The sequence below is a fragment of the Passer domesticus genome, chromosome 1, assembly GCF_036417665.1.
Source record: "Passer domesticus isolate bPasDom1 chromosome 1, bPasDom1.hap1, whole genome shotgun sequence".
NCBI classification, from domain to species: domain Eukaryota; kingdom Metazoa; phylum Chordata; class Aves; order Passeriformes; family Passeridae; genus Passer; species Passer domesticus.
In genome coordinates this window covers 27,251,734-27,268,098 of record NC_087474.1, presented here as the reverse complement: position 1 = coordinate 27,268,098, position 16,365 = coordinate 27,251,734, and the positions used below count along the sequence as shown (strand labels likewise).

Genomic DNA, 16,365 nt, shown 5'->3' with positions numbered 1-16,365 from the left:
CCCATCTAAATCTACCTTTTTTTTATTGTAGGGTGTGCATGTGTGCTCTGGCTTACTCTCCTGAGATGAGTGGAACATCTTCTTAACCAGTGAGATTCCTGTATTTTATTTATCATTGTGGCTTTGAGCATCGCTTGTTTAGCCTGAGAATGCCTCCACTTTTCAGGTGGAGTCTAGAAAACGAAGCTCTGGAACAACATTTTGTCATGCTGGTGGGAGAGGTGTAGCCTATGGTAGGTTTAGATGAACTTACTTTCTCTAGTTTACCTGCTGTTTGAGCCAGATTGCCTTAAACTACATAAAGATATCTCTATATCAGCCAGATGTGTTTGCAGCACAATGTGCTTAATTGTGGAATCCTCCACAGATTTAGCTGTCATACAGGGCAGATAAGATGTATCATGAATGACTATTTTTTGTAAAAATATTTCTGATTAAAAATTTCAAATTTCACAATCTCTTTTTTTGATGCTACTCTTCCAAAAAACACTTTGAAAGAGAATTAGAACTTTCAGAAGCAGAAAAAATGTAAGAAAAGCATGACAAACAAAAAATGCTGACTCTTTCATATCAGGATCATAAATCCTGAAATGTAGAAAATTAACTCTACTGCAGCCAAAAGCCAGCACAAGCATCATGTCAGTTATCACGTTATAGGCAGCAGTTGGTGGGGATGCATCTAAATATCTTTTTTTCTTTCTCTGAGACACTGTCATTCATGGGTGCCTGTTCATGCATAATGTGATAGCCCTGGGGTCACATACTACACAACCTAGTATGACAATGTCATGTGCTTAACTGAAGGTTGTATGATATTACCTTTAATGAGAAGAAAAAAAAAAAAAAAGAAGAAATTAGCCAGGGACACAAACATACTAATTAACTTAGTAATTTATTAATGAAATTGGCTATGTTTTCTGACAATGCATTCTACTATTCTGTCACTCTCCTAACTGTTTGAAATCTTTGGAGGATTGCCTAGCAGAAAGGATGTCCAGTTCTGGGGAAGGATGGAGGGTGGGTAATTCTCACAGAAAATTAAACATGTTGACTGTCATGCTGCTTAACATAGACAGTTGATTTATATGTTTCTTAAACAGATGCAAAAGAGATATGGTATAACTTAGTTTAATACATCAAGCAGTAATAACAATTTTGTCTGTGAAATAAAGAAAACCCTTTTATCATTGCTAAAATTTCTAGTTTTACATGCTCAGCTTAAAAATGGTTTTAGTATCTTTCTTTTAGTCACCAATGACAGCAGAAAAGGCCAGATTCATTCAATCCAGGGGTTCTTTGCAAAATAGTAAAATAAAATCATGAACAGAAAACTGATTCAAGGAAGAATATGTCTTTCTATTTATGGAGAATATACCAGGGTCATGGTCATATTTGAGAATCCTTCCTAACTCAGAAGCTTCAGGTTTCTTGTTATTCTGTAAAATAAGTTCTGTTGCACAATGGCCTTCTAGGTATGAGGTCTGCATTTCTAGTGGTTTTCAAAGTGTTTTATAAACGGGTATTTAATATATTACTGTTGCTCTTTTCACTTCAGCAAGATGTTTTCCTCCACAGTCTTGTTGAGGACACTAAAGAGAGACTGTCATAACTTCTCCCATTTTTCCAGGCTCTGCCCTAACTTGTAACAGGAAGGTCCAGCCATATGAATTTATCCTCCTCTCCTTTTCTTTCTCAAGACACAGGAGGGCACAGAGATGTGTGTCACTTACTGTCCCAAGACGACACAGTAGAACTGGTCATCTCCTTCTCTATTGGCTTGTTGTAAGTAACAAAACAATTATTGCAAGGCCATGGGAAGATATTAAAGAAAAGAGAAGAAAACATATCAAGCTGTGTATTGAACCAGTGCAGATACTTTTAAAAACATAATTGAAATGATAATTTTATTTATTTAAAAGTTAATTAATATTCAGTCATTTTTTGAAAGACTGGCAACAAATCATTTATATGATACAATGTAGTGGTACTTTTAACTCTACTTTTACTTTTTATTTTTCTATAGTGAAAAAATTATTGCTTGATTAGCACTACTAAAACTAAGTTCCAGATGGAGCTCTTCACTTATATAAAGCCTGAAATACAAAGACTTAAGTAAATGATATAGTAAAAGCTTTTTAGTTTTCATTTTGTTAATCTGCCCATTACATAATTAACTCACGAAAAAGAATTATCTTCTCAGCTTCTCAAGGAATGATTTGATGTTTCAGTATTGTTGTTTGAAAAATTTGTTGATTTTTTAAATTAGTGATTTTGTTAGTTTTAGATGACTGCCTAGAATGGATTAACATTCTAATTATTATGCGGTGGTATACAATACACTACTATTTTACTGTATCAAATTACATCACTATATATGGTCATAAATTATATGTACATTTATATATGTAATATTCTTATAAACAATAGTTGTAGTTGGAACAGTAATTATTTCTTTATGTATTTGTTTCTTCAGTTTTTTAATATAATTAGTTCCCTGTCATTGAATGCAGGCAGAATGTAGTCAGAAACTTCTTTGCTGTGAATCAAGTTGTTAGACCACAGAGATAAGTGTAGGTGTTAATGGTGATTAGTGTCTATGCTTTCTTTTTTTCCTTCTAATTAGAAATATGGGATGCCACAAAGGAACTGTGGTCCTATTGCTCCAAGCAGACACAGTAGGATGATAGCAGATGTAGGTAGCCAGCTGGACACGAGCCAGCAGTGTGTCCAGGTGGCCAAGAATGCCAATGGCATCTTGGCCTGTATCAAGAATAGTGTGACCAGCAGGACTAGGGAAGTGACTGTGCCTCTGTACTCAGCACTTGTGAGGCTGCATCTCAAGTTCTGTGATCAGTTTTGGGTGCCTCACTTCAGAAAGGACGGAGAAGTGCTGCAGTGTGTCCAGAAAAAGGCAATGGAACTGGTGGAGGATCTAGAAAAATTCTTGTGTGAAGAGGGGCTGAGGGATCTGGGGTTATTTAGTCTGGAGATAATGAGGCTATGGGGTGACCTTATTGTTCTCTAAAACTCTGTGAAAGAAGGTTGTAGCCAAGTAGGGGTTGGTCTCTTCTGCCATGTCTCAAGTGAAAGGATGAGGGGAAGTAAACATTAGATTTTAGAAAAAATATTCTCTGAAAGCATGGTTGGACATTGGAATAATCTGCCCAGAGAGGTGCTGGAGTCACTATGTCTGGAAGACATCAAGAAGTGTCTGGATGGGGCACTTAGACATATTGTTTAGGGGTGACTATAACAGTAGTGGGGTGAAGGTTAGACTAGGTGACCTTTAAGATCTCTTCCAAGCCTTGATGATTCTGTGATTCTGAGCCTTATCTATCTATTATTGGTAACTAGAGGATATAGGGGAAATTTTCAAAATTAAGATGAGAAAAACTTAAGTAATCTTCTGAACCCTCATGTGTAGCTTTCAGAATGGTGCCATGAAAATTTGTCAGTTTTTAGATGATACAAGGACAAGGATTGACTTACCTAAGTAAGCTGTAATTGGCATACTCTTATAAAACCTGATTATTGTTGGCTTTAATCAAGAATGTACTTCTTCTGAATCTAAAATATTTTGATAATTTTCATTAACAGAGCTTCCTCCAGGGAACAGATTCAAGGAGTTCAGATATTGGAAGTGGACTTGAGTCCTTTATTTGATTTCAGCTGATGATGTTAATGATTATTTTTAATAACTCAATTTCAAGTGAGGTAAAGTCTGAAATTTAACTCTGGCTCTTCCACATCAATTGCTCACTTATAGTCAGTCTCTCTCAAGAACGAGTAGGGTAGTGAAAAAGTTTCATAATTATTTGTCCTGATGCCATTGTAAAGCTAATTTTAAAATATCATACAATTGTTATACATTTGATAAAAATGTATTGGTGGTTTTGTTCACTCTCCAGAAAAAAAAAAGTCTCTTCAATACGTCTGCTTAAAATTGATGACAACAAACATATCTACTCAGTGTGGACTAAACTATCTACATTTCCAATAAGAGTGAAATTTGGAAGCACAAACAGAATATTCAGCGACATAAGGAAAAAGTTTGATTAATTGCAGTGCATCTTGTGATGTAGTTCCAAATGCATAAGGCCAAAGAACATCAATAAGTCTGAGTGGTCATCATCTCTCTAGAGAAACAGATGCTCCTGGCTTGCTCTTAGTTTATGCCCTGCACTAGAGAAGCCATTGACAGACAATGGCAGTCTTATTTCCTACCACATTTTACACTAAAAGAGGTTGTTATAAGACAATTCAGTCTAAATGCCCTGAGCCTCCATACTACTTGTGAAGAATTTTTACAATTTTGGTAGAAGATAGTAAAGAAAACATGCCTACTGTTACCAGTACCTCTCTAAAGATGATTGAAAAAAGGAGCTTGAACAAGTCCATTCTGTTGTGTCAGCAAGGTGGTTTTTTTCATTACTGAATCAAAATTAGACTCCATTGGTTCCAGGATGGGAGAGGCCCTTCAAGGGCTCCATTGCAAATTTCATGCCAAATACTCTAGTGCTCTTAGGGACCTATTGAGCTCAAATTATATGCTAGTTTCTATGGATCTGGCTTTTGTACCTAGATGAGCCATTCAGCAGGGGTACCAAATAGGGCAAAAATACGTCTTTGTTGAAACAAGAAGGTGTCTCCCTGGCTGGGCTATCTGTGTGCATGTATGAATACGTGCATTCTGCCTTCTTTCAGTGATCCAGGAACCATAGAACTGCAGCAGAAATGCTGATCCCAAATGGTTATTAAGAACATGACTTAATTTTAAAAAAATGAATCTTCTCCTTCAGCTAGCTTAATGATGGTATATTCCTTTAACCATTGGCACAGGAGCCCAGCACAGACATTCTCATTCCCACATACTTGGATGGGAGGCTGACCTATTGTACTCAAACGTGATGCACATACTGATTCTCAGCATGCCAACACTCATGACCATCTGCGAGGGTGGCACTGTGCCCACCACAAAGGTGGGATGCCATTCTCAAGAGGCCTAGGTGCCAATTGCCTATAGGCTGAAAAGGAGAGTTTAGACAATACAAAAAGTGGCACTTTCTTTGTGGGTGTTCTTCCTGATGCCGCAAACTAGCTCAAATATTGTTTGCCTGTGTCAGGCAAAATTTTGCTAATTCTGCCTGATAGCATGTATCACCAGAAATATGGTTTTGAAATGATTCACAGACAAAATTCCAGACAGAAAAAAAATCTTTTAAATGTTGCTAGGCAGAGTCAGAAACCATAAGCTAGAAACTCCCCCAAAGTTGTGCTGAAAACACAGAAACTAAGCAACAAGCATCTGGAGGAGTGGGGGGGACCTGACACACCCACTGCTGGGACATGGAGCTTCATACAGCTGTGTCTCTCCCTTCTCAGCGCTCCTTGCTTTATTTTGGAAAATGCAGTTTCTTTCAAATCAAAGTGGTTGCACACAAAGCTCAATATGCAATCAGTCAGATTTTGAAAAAGATTCTGTGTGTACCAAAACAAATATCGTATTTCCAAAGGAAATGAAAAAGAACAGGGGTGGGGGAGGAATAGGATTCTCAGATCCTTTAAGCTTGTTTCACCTTTTTCTTTTGGTTTAGTCAGCTTTTAAGGATAGAAAATTTCAGTTTACTAAAATGTTTGGACCTTGAAAGTCTTCTGAATCTTTCTAGAAACAAACACTGTGCTCTGATACTGATACCTGGATATTGATAAATCTGTATCAGAAATACCCTTCTGTGGAAAACACATGGGTTATAGTAGTGGAAAATTATACAGGTTAAGGCCCTGCTGGAGGCATCACAACTGACCATGTTAAGGGTCACTGGAAAAGAAAAGTTAGGGAAGTCAGCACTTGTAAAAGTGAGGGGAGGAAGAGTTAGATGAATCTTGTTGCTGAGCTTGATCTATTTAACAAATCCACCATTCTTCAAGTCACCATCCAGATCATTGCCTTATCCATTTCAATGCTATTGGATTTAAGTCCCCAAAGCATGTCAGGTGTATTTGACTGCTCAGTCATTCACTGCTGAGAGAAGAGTGACATCCCACAGAGAGCCAGTGATTTTGAATGGGTGTGCACTGATTTGCAATGAATTTTTGTCAAATGTGTATGTTGTACTTTTTGTTATGAAAGCAAGAAATGTTGTGAAGATTTATGGCTAAGCATTTCAAGTTAAGATTTAGTTTGCATGTAGACACACACGTCTGTACATATTTATTTTACAGTAGGCAATTCAAGAAAAGAAAGAGCTTGTTTCTATGGTACAGCTTTTAGAAAAAATGCTGAAAAGTTTGTATATTAACTGAACAACATCCTTAAGACTTCAGTACCTTAAACCTACATTTATTAAACCTCCTATGCCAGGACACAAAAGCATAGGAGGTGCCCTAAATGGCTTGTGCATTAAGCTATGCTGGTTACAACATCAGTAAAGATGCTGAGGAATCCCTTATTTCCATGTAAAAGTCTTTGCTCATGGTGTAGAAAAGGAGAATATGTCTCACATATCTACACTAGCAGGGGAAAAACATGAAAGTATTTTGTATCTTTCTGGGAACTTAAATATCTTTAGAATGTTTCCAAAACAAGCCTAGATTTCTTTTCATTCAGTGTTCTATTCTTTCCATTTTCTGACTTTTGAAAGATTTTTTTAGATGTTTATGGAATGGTTGCCATGATCAGACATTAACACACTACTGATACGGAATTAACAGGATGAAGTGGCTTGTGTTTTACAAAGGTAATACTAATATTCCTTTTTGGCCAGCAAACTTCATTAATTTGGTTTTCTCAGAACTTTATAAAATAAAATAACTGAAACCATAAACAAGATTGAAAAGAAACTGCTTACATCTCAGATCTGTTTCTGCAGCATATCTTGGCCATAGCATGATCAAGATATGGAAAATAATCTGCACATTAGGCATGCATGCTTAGCTAATTTTAGAAATAGCTTTGAGGTTATATTTGTTATGTCTGGCTTGTATATAATAAAAGGATTTATTTTCCTCTCTTTCTTCCTCTTTGCTTTCCTGCAAATCAGAACCCGTGCAACTGGCCTACCCTCTCAATCAATGGTGTCTGCACAATTAACTACTAGAAAAGAGCCAAGCCCACTAGGTAGCTGACAGCTGCTTGAATTTAGGCTGACACCTTTAAACAGGAATAGAGATAGCAAACGTAGCTGATGCTGGGATGCCTCCATGGGGAATACAGTAGATTAGCTAGCTCAGTATACAGCTTCTGTTGCATAAATACAAGCTACTGAGCATTTTATGGGCCTGATCCTTTGAAGCACCAGTCTGGCAGCATCTCCAGACCCTGCTGAATGTTCAGGCAAAGGGAAGATAGCTGTGTTATACATAAAATTTCCTTACCATTTTGTGGATCAGGTCAATTATCTTTTAAGTCCTTTCTAGGGAGCTAATAGAAGAGTCATATGTTTAATTACACAGAGAAAGGAAGAAAAACAGACAATGGACAGAAAGAGCATAAGAATTGATTCATTGTCTGACCACAGTGAAGTAGAATGGCAGGACTGCACTAAAGAGCAGTTGTTAAGGACTAAATAAACTCCAGAAAGAACTCAGACATTAGCATGAAATAATTGAACTTTCAATATGTCCTCCTCCTTTCCTTTCTCTCCTTACCCTCTTAGTTCAGGAAAAAGTTCTAGCTGAAACTTTAAGTATAGATTAAGATAGTGTTAGATGTATATTTTCATTGTACAGATCTTTTCAGCATCTAATAAGAAATGCAGTGATAGACATTGAAGACAACACATTTCCACCTAAGAGGACTAGCCCAAGTCACTGTGTTGTCATTTTAACCTTTTTATAATCCATTCAAATTAATCTTCTCAGGAGCTAACTACAATTTCCCAGTTTATGAATGCTGAGTTAGAAACTGGAACATGATTATTTATCTTACAACTGTGTATAACATTCCCACCAAGTATAGAATAATTTGTTTGATACAGGAGCAGGAGTGTTTGCTGTGAGGGTTTTATACTCTAAGGAAACATATTGAAAGAAGGAGAAAAAGAAATCAGCATCCCTGTCTGAGAGAATGGAAGGAGATTTTCAGCATTCAGTGCATGGTCATGCAGAAATATATGGCCGCTGTAGGATTTAAAATAGATCTCCTGACTTTCCATCCAATTCTTTTCTATAATTATTCATTTCATCTGAAAAATATGCTAGCAGAAAAATTTTGTGCTGCAGCTGGTAGTAGACAGGATATAGAACTTTATACAAGAAGATTCACTATCATTAGTGGCATGCAACAAGATTTCAGCAGAGCTGTATTCTGAATTTTCTTTAAAATTCCTTTAAAATTAAAGAATGGCATCCATTACTAACTTACAATAATTTTTCTTTGTGTCAGGATTCAAAGGCTGAATACATCAAACTTTAAATCCTTATTTGCAGCGGGGTTTGTTTGGCTTCCCTTTTATTTTGTTGGTTTTGGGTTTTTTACCCCCTATGGCGGGAGTCCACAGGAGAATAACTAAAAAACAAATTGGTGATCAAGGCCATAACAAAAATATGTATTTTTTCTTCCTAGATGTTCTTGGCCTAGACCAACTTTGTAAGTCCTCACAAATTTTGGCACAAAATAGACTTGAATTTATGCTGATTAGGCTGCATTTGTTTGCATACACAAAACAAACTAAGGTTTGTTTTGTTATTAGAGGTTTCTAATAAATATTGAAAAATACTGTTCTAACCAGAACAGCTGCTCCAAATAATTTATTCTTTATTTAACCAATATGCAACTTTTTTTTTTTTCAGGCAGCTTACTCTTTAAAAACATTTAATACCCATATTTAAATGCATTTGTCTTAAATCCATAGTAAATGGAAGTGGTATATACAAGCACAGCTCATTTTGGTTTGTACACAAAAACTTAGAAACCAATAAATGTTGTTTTGATGAGTAATAGAAATGAGGCATGTATAGAAGATGAAAGTACTTCCTATGCATGTGGCTGGATCACTTATTTCCTTTCTTACTTAGTCACATTTACCTTTGTTGTTTCTAGGTCCTTTTCACCTTTCTCTTTTTGTTGGATTGCAGTCCTTCCCTGTTTTCCCTGCACTTGGATACACCTAGGCTAGAGCATGAAGGTATCTTTGAAAGTATCTGACACTGGTATTTGGAATGGTTGTCACCCAGTGAAGAGACAAGATATGGATCATTTTGATGTTGGTAACATTGGCATGAGTATCCAAAACAGAGCCCTGAATCAGTGCTGCTGATTTGGAATCCAGCAATATTCTCAAAGACAGAGAGAAAGGTGCCAAGGATAAAGTCTGTTTTTTAAGCACTTTGCAATGTCAGCTAGAGATGGTTATTCTTCACTCCTCTTTTTCTACTGTGAAGACACTGTTCAAATTGCTGCTACTTTTCTTTTTTTTTTTGCGTTTCAGTGATAGATTCACTGTTACACCTCATTTATTCAGCAACTCTATGTGTTTCACAAAGGAAAGGTAAAAATCCAGATTGAGTTTTGTGTCTGCTCTACAGTCTGCCACAAGTAAGGAGAAAGTTCTCTGTGAACAGGGTTTGGATGAATTTAGTGTATGAGGCCCTGTTCTTAGGCTTACCTTTAAAAAAATGCCTGAGGCATTCCTTGAATGCCTTTTTTGGGCTTGAAGAAGCAAATTCCATAGCACTGAATGTTGTGGTACTACAATCACATCACTATCATTCTGGGTAACATAAAGCCATTCCTTCTCCACACTGTAAAGTTGTACCTGTATCTTGTAAGATACGTAGTTTACAACAAATGATCACTCTTCTGCCTACTCTGCTCTAAACCAGCTCCACTTTTGCTTTCAGTGAAATCTTTCAATCAACCACATCAACTTCTAATGCTCTATATTTGTGTGGAAAGCAAGAGAATATTTTTAGAAAATGCAATTTTTTATAAACCGAAAAATATGTATCAGGAGAAGCTGTGAAAGCACAAAACTATCTATGGAAAAAACTGATTATTAAAATCGTAACACATAGTTTTTTAAAGCAGTAAACCTGAAGCTGTTGATATAACAATAAAAGAAATGTGAACAGGAAGACTCAATGGGAACCAGAGATGAGGAAATTAGCGTAGGAATTGGGAAAGCTGTGCTCAGATTCCTGCTCTGCTGTGCTGGGCACATTCATTGCCTTTGTGCCATCAGTATATTAGCATGAGACAGGGCAACAGCACTTCCCAGCCTTACAAGAGCATTGTTTGGGTAAATTAATGAAAGACTCTGAGATGTTCAGGTGTCATGGTGATAGGGAAAGAAGAGAAGGAGGGAGAGGGAGGGAAAGAGAGAATCCTGGTGGCCATATATTCAAAACAAGCAACAGAAAACAGCTATTTTCCCTCTGCTTCTTGAGTACATTATCCCACAGGCACAACCACAATTGGTGATGGGCTCAGCCTTTGCCAAGAGTGGATCTGTCTTAGAACTGGCTGGTTTAGTTGGACATGAGGGAAGCTTCTACCAGCTTGTCACAGAAGAAACTCCCTGTAGCCTCCCCACTGCCAAAACATTGCTATGCAAACCTACTGCATGTGCAGACCAAATCCTGCAGCTGTGGCTTGGGATGGTATGACAGGAGGGCAGGAGATACAGGAAGAATAATATTGACAGGGGATGTGGGGACAACCTCCAGGCACTGTGGCATTGCATGGGAGGGTGCACAAACAAATAGGCATGGAACTGAAAATGGGATTTGGACACATACTCAGACCATGTTGCTCCTTATTTGTTTTTACTGAACAATTTAGGACCACATTTCAATTTTTGCTTTGGGAATTATTATGGCTAGCTCTGAGATAATTAACAAAGTGAAAATAATAATTATTAAAATTGCCATCTATTGAAGAAAGAAAGACATTTTCCTTTCATGCCCTCATGCCCATTAATTTCAACCCTAGCAGCGATGTTTTGCAGAGGTAATAGTGGTGAGAAGTGCATTGCAGCTCTTTTCTAGAAGCTCTTTCTGGGACCTCAAGCAGCTTTCTGGCCTGTTGAATGTTGCTTTTTCACTGTCACCCTGTGAGACTGGTGGTGGTTGCAGGGTGCTTAGCCTCCACACAGCTTGTACACAGTGCTCTCCTGACCTGAATTGTTTGCTGAAGGACCAGCCACATTTACTGGTGCTGTGCTGAGAAAAGCACAGGAAATGCTTCATCTCTATTCTCAGAATCAGTAAAGGGGAGGGCAGACTGGTGGGGGAGGAGGAGAGGAGAGTTGGTAGCCAAAGGGGACCAGGGTCTTGGCCCTCCATCCATGAATTGGTTTGTGCTGGAGCTGTAGATCAGTGGGGCTATAGCAGATTTGAAGGCTGTATGGAGCATTTGGCCTCTGTAGCCATGTGAAGACACTTGAATTAATTTTTTAGGTGAAGGAAACTGAGCATGGGGTATTCAAAGGTCATAGTTTTCAAGTTTGGATTTCTAAGGGTTTGCATCTAAATCTGTTCTAAGTAAAACAAGTAGAGGCGTTACACCTTGAGTCACTGTTTTGTGCAAAATTATGGTAAAAACACATGCCTTAAAATACCGCAGGGAATAAATTTCCCTGTTAATACGATATGTCCCAGAAAAAAGAAAAAAAGCCTATGCTTCTTGCACATATTTACAAAACAGAGATTTCTATATTTTTGGTATTTAAGGGTCTTTCAAACTTAGATAGCAAGCCAAAACCATAGAAAAACTGCTTTTTTGGATGTTGAAAATAGTAATAATAACTACATATGAAATTGCATGATGATTTCCAATGAATAACATATTCTCTATTTTATGCCTCTTACTAACACTGGAAGTGTGTCTATATTTATCTTTGGAAAATAGTTAGGTGCAGGTAGGAAAACTGCTTTTTGGATAATTTTAAATTTTTGTCTGAATTCAGTTTTCTGTTCCAAACTTTCCATGATGAATTTGGACCTTGGACTTTCTTACTGAAAGTGAACTTTTTCTTTGGTATCTGCAAGAAGGTTTTGTTATTTCTTTTGTTTTGTGTCTGAATCTAATTAAAACATGATTTTGCACAGTCTTTTTGTCAGACTTCTCCAGTTTTCTATCTAAACTGATCTGTGCATTCACAGTGAATCTTCATTAAAGATCAAGCCAAGCAGTCTTTAAAAAGTACAGGGCTTCAATGATAGACAGATGGTGGCTTTCATGATGTCAGGAAGTGTCAAATATTATGGTTGGCTGCAGAATGATGGCTACTTTCCAAACAGATTGAGAAACAGACAGAAAGAGCAAGAACACCATTTGTTGTATTTAGATACATTGTGAACAGAAGGAAGCAAGACAGAGCATACTTTTACACATCTTTTTTCCACTCCTTGTGAAAACAGTTTAGGATTTGTTACGTTATATTAGCCCTATCATTATGCAAAAACATGTGAAAGCCAGAAATGTTAAGATAGATATATATATATCAATAGATAGATGGATAGATATAGATATATATCTATAGATATGGATATATTTATATATATAAATATATGCTTCCATTCTGACTTTCTGTGTAGTTCTGGTTCTGTGACTAATTTCTTTAATATTATAGGCAGATAGAAATGTGACATTTCATTTCGTGGATTTATTTATTTATCAATTTATTTTAGGAACAAAGCTGTGCTAATCAGATAACTTGCAAAAATTTTATGGTTTTTATTACTATTATTATTGTTATTAACCTATATATTCTTCTGAACGCCTGCTTGAAATACTGCTCATTAAACCACTTACATTTAGACAATTGCTTTGGTATTGAGGAGGGGTGAGGTTTGTTTGATATTTGTGTTGGTTCTTCTGGAGTTGGGACAGTTTTGGTTCTTCAGAATGGGACAATATTGAAATATAAGATGTGTCAACAGCTAAATAGCAGCTTTTAAATACAAATAAGGAAAAACAAAAGCCATGAATCAGTCTGTGCCTGGATTAGTGGCTTAAGCTGCACAGAGCCTGAATGATATCAAGTCACAGATTTCTCCTGAATAAGGGACAGGACAGATTTTGTGCCTAAGAACTAATTAAGAACCACAGTTTTCTACTTGAGTATTTTTTTGGCCCATAGAATTCTGTGTGAAGGATGCTGAAATGCATACCCTTAGAGCACAGTATTATATCATGGGTGTCTACATCAGGTCAGCATTTTGGTAGAGCAAATTGAATGTTCTTGATGACTGTAATTTTGAAAAGTACATATTCTCTATGGGTTTTATGTACCTGGCACAGTCACTGGAGAGCCTGTCTGCCCACACGGCTATAAGGGAGAGTGGTCAAGTTTGCCTTCGCTTATTTAAAATCTTGGCTAGGTTGATCTGTCAGATGGCTTAAGCAATGGCTACTTTAAAGGTAAAGCAAGGAACTGACTGTGGTCAGGAGAAGTAAAAGGGGAGACAAGACCTGTAGGAAAGTGACATCTGAGAAGCTGGGAACTAGGACAGCTGCCCTGTGTGTGTTTGTGCTTATTTTACTTACTTATGAGCTTTTCCATGATGCCATTCGCTATCTGTGTATAATCACTCCTTTCCTCCTCAGTTCTCTCACAGAAAATCGGTTTCTCCAAATTATCAAAATACTTAGAAAATGCATGCTTATATTTATAATAACTAAACCCCTGCAAAAATAAATGACGACATCTTGGAATATTCTTTTATTCTTTTTTCTTGTTCTCCATTTAACAGTGGACTATATCCATGGAACCATCACATGACAATAATTTTACACGTCCAAATTACACTAACATTTGCAAACAGCATAGCAATTATGGTCCACAAGGAACCTCCTTAACCAGAATCCTGTTGCTCTGTGGAAAGAAAACAAAAACTGTAGATTGGAGCTTATTCCTGGCTTGTTAAATTCTGTTTTTTGATTAATGGTGCAAAATGGAGTGATGGGATTTTCCTGTTTTTCTGCTTTTGACAAATTTGCTGTTTGATTCAGCAGTCCCCTCTTTGAATACTGGAAATGTTTTTTAAATCTTTTTTGTTATTTTTGCTATTTTTCTGTCTTTTGTAAGGATGTTTTAAAGACTGAAGGCCTTTGTTATCAAATTAGTCTTCTGTAAATAAACAAACATGGCATGAATAATACCAAAAAATGTCCACAAGAAATCATTAAAGTTCTTAAATGAATTCTCTTTACTCATAATCACACAGAGTCCATTCAAATTTGCCTCTTGATGAAAGAACAATCAATTGAGATTTACTTTAAGCAGAAAAACGTATAAAAAGCAATAATGCAAATTTTGTTTCCCATGAGCATTTATGAAAGTCAGATTTTAAGCAGGAACACACAGGAAGTAGTGTTCCTCACACTACTTCACCGGAGAGAACAAACAGTGTGACCTGATTTACCAATCCTAAATAAATGATGCAGCTTGCATTTCAAATATTTGCAATCTGTTTGCAGGGTAAAATTCAGACATATTTATTGAGTACGTTCAAATGAGAAAATCATGATCTGCTGATGGATATTGCATGGGAAGAAAAAGAGACTAATTTAGTAGAAGAAATTGCAGGCAGAAAATTACTCACTCAGCGCTACTGGCAAATAGTAAACGAGTGGCACCAAGGTTTCAATTCAAACACTTAACAAAGAAAGCAACTAATAGCGTCTTCCTTTTTCATCTGAAGTACTACAAAGAAGAGGGCTAGCCCTTCTGCCAAATTGCTTTTGCAGAAATGTACTTCTGCCTTCGTTATTTTTACTCAAATTGCCTTAATTAAGAAACTAACTCTCCAACCCTAACTTTGATCTTGTTTTCAGACTGGATGTGTCCAGGTTCATCACTATGGACTTGCTGATTCTCTGCTGGATTCAGGTCAGAAGCCACTGTCCACTGCATAATATTCCTCCAAATGATACATGTCTAGGGGAAAAATCCTTTTGATTTGATATTTTCTTAATATTTTTAAGAAATTGGAAAATTATGAAACAACCCCTCAGGTTGAGAAATAAAACCATCCCAAGGTTTTTCTGTTATACTGTAGAATTACTCTGCATGGAACTAAATAGTAATTTCAAAATCTCCTTTCTGTTTGTTTGTTTTGGTGGGTTATGTTGGTGGTGGTGGTGGTTTGTTTATTTGGGCAGTTTGTTTGGGGTTTTTTGTTTGTTTGTTTGTTTCTGGTTTAGTTTTTTCAGTCTTCCATACCTGAGAGGTCTCGTGTAGGGCTCTTCTTTCTGGGGCCCAAAACTCCTTCTTAGGCATAAATCTACTCTGAACTGATGACTTTTTTCCTTTGAATCCTTTGCTTAGTGAGATTTCAGGTTCTTACCTTGGTTTCAAAGGGTTAGTAATGGAATGATTTGCATATGGCATCAATTCCAGATAAGTACAGTACCATGATAATTGCTAATACAAGTAGATTTTTGTTACCTGGGGAAGCACCCTGATGCTTGGGTTAAGAACTGGAAGACAGTTTAAAAGGATGGCTTTGGCTCCAGCTGAGGTAAGTCAAGCCACTGTCTGAAGGTGGAACTTCATATGGGTATTCTATTAGCTTGCTTGAATTTTGTTCCTTTCTGGGGCAGGTGGATTCTCATGCCTTCTTTGTTTTATTCCATACTCAGAATAATCTCTTTTCCATGACAGGAGGAAGGGAATGAAAGATGTTTTATATCTGGAAGTGTTTGCAAGCTGTACATTCAGTCCCCATCCTGTCACTTGGCTGGGTGGTGTGTGCCTCCATCCATCCCCTGGAACACGTGGAGCAGGCTGTGTGCATGAACGTGGGATAGCCTCTGGTTACATAACCTGTCCCAGTTACCCACTTTCAAGACAACGTGGGATTCAGGGTGTAAAAAAAGGTCTTCGTTTTATGACCAGAAAGCCTAAGAAAGCTATAGTTTATGACAGAAGGCCATCGGGAGCCAGTTCTGGATATCGTGTTGATATCTAAATAAATTTGTTTTCTTTTGGACCCTTGGTGTTCTCCTGTGTAGAACAGCAAGGTCCTCTAATCCTATAGCACCCAGAATGGCTGTACGTAGGATAACATTACAGAACTGCCTTAGTGACACTTGGAATCTCATGCATGGGCCACTCATGTATTTCTCTAGACACTCAGTTTGGTCATTCTGTGAAAGTTGCTCCATGGACCAAAGAAAAGTACTCTCACCTTAGGCCTCTTCCTGTTCTGTTGTCCTGTCTGTAGAAAAATATTGCATTGCTGCAAGGGAGTAGAAATGTATTTTTTAAAAAAAGAGGTGAAATTGCCTTGTAAAGTAGCCAGGAATGGGAAGGAGAAGAAAAGAGAGAGTTACAATAAATAAATGAATTTTGATATCTCATAGGATATTTAATTTTAATTGCTGTTTTTATAATTCCTATATTCCTCTTTTTGGTGATT

At 37.1% G+C, this 16,365-nt stretch overlaps 1 long non-coding RNA gene across 1 annotated transcript; it reads left to right on the top strand.

Annotated features, from left to right (window-relative positions):
* The first annotated feature begins 65 nt into the window (after positions 1-65).
* On the top strand, positions 66-14,844 carry LOC135287334 (uncharacterized). Its single transcript, XR_010351058.1, has 3 exons — positions 66-233; positions 1,628-1,782; positions 14,780-14,844. It is a non-coding gene; the product is annotated as an uncharacterized LOC135287334 (long non-coding RNA).
* The last annotated feature ends 1,521 nt before the right edge of the window (positions 14,845-16,365 follow it).